This window comes from Frankliniella occidentalis, unplaced genomic scaffold (assembly GCF_000697945.3).
Source record: "Frankliniella occidentalis isolate FOCC.00 unplaced genomic scaffold, Focc_3.1 Scaffold117, whole genome shotgun sequence".
Lineage (NCBI taxonomy): Eukaryota > Metazoa > Arthropoda > Insecta > Thysanoptera > Thripidae > Frankliniella > Frankliniella occidentalis.
Genome location: NW_026267245.1, coordinates 232,680 through 235,768, shown reverse-complemented (window position 1 = coordinate 235,768; position 3,089 = coordinate 232,680). Strand labels below are relative to the sequence as shown.

The 3,089-nt window shown below is 55.3% G+C and overlaps 1 protein-coding gene across 3 annotated transcripts in view; it reads left to right on the top strand.

Moving 5' to 3' along the window:
* Nucleotides 1-675: 675 nt before the first annotated feature.
* Nucleotides 676-3,089, top strand: part of LOC113205977 (discoidin domain-containing receptor 2-like) — a 150,837-nt gene continuing 148,423 nt past the window's right edge. For all 3 annotated transcript variants that reach the window (XM_026421825.2, XM_026421824.2, XM_052270319.1), the window contains exon 1: nt 676-1,197. The gene's annotated coding sequence lies outside the window, so the exon portion shown is untranslated. The remainder of the gene's footprint in view (nt 1,198-3,089) is intronic.

Here is a 3,089-nt window from a genome sequence, read left to right as displayed (position 1 = left end):
CCCTTAGGACCCATCTCAAAACACACACGGGAGAGAAGCCCTTCGAGTGTGCCGTGTGCCACAAGACGTTCTCTCAAAGCGGTCATCTCAGAAAGCATATCAAAACACACACGGCAGAGAAGCCCTTTGAATGCACCGTGTGCCACAAGTCGTTTGCTTGTGGCAGCAGTCTTCGGATACATCTCGGAACACACACACGGTGATGTGCTGCCCCCGAGCGTCTTACGCATCTTGCCGGCTTCCGCCTAACCCGTTACGGTAATTCTTTGTTAAATGCGAACATGTTGCTCTATGGCAATTGAAGTCCCACCAATACACTAGAAAACTCAAGATATATTGGAAAATGCGGGAAAATGTTTTGAAACGTTAATTTTATACATTTGATATCGCTGACGACTGTTCCAAAACTAAAACAAACCATGCACCCATACTCACAGTATGAGTTGCAACTGCTGTTCGAGCTCATGTTTCTTGCCGACCTCTAGGGTCGCCGTCGAGGACCAGGGTCCGGATGGTCATCGCCTCGCCGTCCAAGGTGTTTAATCCTTTGGGCCCCTCTCTCCCCCGGCCGGCGCGGCGCGGGCGGGGAGCCGTCCCGCCACCCCCTCCACCTCCACTGCCCGCCCGCCGCGCTGGCGGCTCGCTGCGGCCAGGCCGCGCTGGCAGCCTGTGCGAGTGAGTCAGAGTCAGTTCAGTTGCTCTGGAGCGAGCGCGGCGCGAGGACGTGCCGACGCCGCCGTAACGCTGCTCGACACTCGCGCGATCCTCTTGACGTCGGCGTACGAGGACCACGACGACGACGACGCGGAAGTGCCTGCCCCCTGTGTTGTCGATCCCGTGTCGGAAAGTGGATTATTGTTTTCGCTTCTGATTCGCGCGCGCGTGTGTGTGTGCTCAAGCTTGCGAGGGGCTCGCCAACTTGCGCCCCAAAAAGTGACGCGCGCTCTGCGCAAGTGTGTGTGTTAAACAAGACGGCGTGATTGGTGTTTGACAAACACGACGTCGACGACCTCCCCCGCGCTTTGCTGCTGATCATATATTTTCTGCTCTTCTCGGATTTTATTTTTTTGTGATTTGGAGCAGTGTGTTTGCTCCCGTGTTCTTCAGTCTGTGTGTGTGTGTGAGGGGAGTGTGTTGTGCTGGATAAGACGACGGACCTGAAGGATACCTGCATTGGACTACCACTTTGAAATTCAGGTCAGTACCATCGAGGCATGGCTCTCGAATTGAGCTTTTGTAAAAAAAACAAAAACACAGGGGTGGAATTTCAAAAAATGTTCAACAGTCACGTGTAATCATACTAATAATGCATATCTAGAAGATCGTCTTAGTCGTTACGTATACACTTCAGAAAGGGAGCCGACCTAAGAGCGCCATACATTTGTTTCAAACTATATCTTACTGGATTTCCGTTTTGAAAATTATTCTACGTCCCGTTTAGTTCTTTGAACTTTATTATGACTTCTGTTTGTCTCACCGTCATTGTTATATTTATTACTGTACCTCCTGACCAGCTCTAACAGATACTATACCTCAGTGTACCTAATTTATATATTCAATGAAATTGCTATTTTGATGAATTAAACTACTCAAAAACTTGCTCTGTACATCGTGATGTTTTATTGTTGGGTTAATTTTCCCTGGCGCTCTCTCTCTCAAAAATAAATCAAAGATGCTCACGCCACTACCATCTGGGGCTGAACCTAGTCGGCGCTTCAGGTTTGGTCGGAGGTTTGCTTTTTGGCTATTATTTTGTGTTGAAATCGTCAGCCCCACATCCCATTCCACCTGGACGTGTAGAAAGTGCTAAATTCACTTTTTATCCGCGCTGCCCGTGGCTGGGCGTGGGTGGCCCCGCCGGCCGGCCTGCCTCCTGCCTGCCGGGCGTTGGCCTGTGAATAGCACCTGATGAGGGTACCGGGCGCGAAATTGGCGCACCCCTGGACCTTGCAGGGGAAGACCTTCGCCCACGTCAGACGTGCGCCTGGCTCAGGCGAGGGAAAAATTCTTCATACACTACGTCCCTTTTGTGTTGTATATGAATTTCGCGCCACCGTCAAATGTGGGCGAGTCCCCGCAGGAGAGCTTTGGGTGTCGCAGGGCAGAGGGTCGCATTTTGGGAGGAAGAAGACGAGCACATGGTGCGGACACGGTTCGAGAGATTGAGCGACACATGTAGCGTGGCGTCCTGTGCGTACTATATAGTACCTCACCCGCCGGAACCACAGCAGCACGACAGCCCCCCGTTTCCCGCTACAATTCCGGTTTCGGATTGCAGCTCGGTCCGCCGCAGCTGCCCCCCGCCTATCGCGTCGCGCGGCGCAGCTGTTGCCGAGGTCCTAATCCTAGTAGCGTGCGTGTCTGACCGGCGGCGGCGGTGCGGCGCCCCCCCGGGGCGGGTCCGTGTACAGCGGGCACCGCACCGCGCTGGCATCGCCGCCAGCCGCCTAAAACAAACCAGTGCAATGAAAATATTTGAAGTGGCGCCGGCGGCCAGACACGCTCCACGCGCTGCTCATGCTGTCTGGAGAGGGTCAGCGGCCGTACTGGGCGCGTCATTAAGGGGCCTTCTGATAAATTACCAGCAGACGACGGCGATGTCGCGGCGGGGCTCTGTTGAGCTGCGCTGCTTAGATTATCGAGTGTGAGAAGGCGTCAGTTCGGCGCGGCGTGGCGGGGCGTATGGCGGAGCATCCGTCGTGCGCACGGCGGGCCTCATCGCCCCGATGTTATGACGACCAGGGTAAAGGGGCACTGCGCTGCAGCTCTCCCCGCGCCGCTCCTAGCTAGACCATCCCCGACGTTGGTGGTTGTGTGACGCGCCGTGGCGCCTGAATGGATCGACTAATGACACCCATTGAGTCCGCGCCACAATAATCCTCCCCAGCGCGCTCTATTCTATCTTCTCGCTCTGGAGGCGCTTTGCTCTCCCGTCTCTCTCTCTCTCTCTCTCGCTCTCCGCCCCTCTCTCCCACACAATCTCATCGCGAGAGAGCGAGGCGCCACCCCGTCGCCACGGTATTACGGATCGTTCTCTCACAATTAAATCGCGCCCTCGGCGTGGCGTGGCGGGGCGTGGCGGGGCGTGG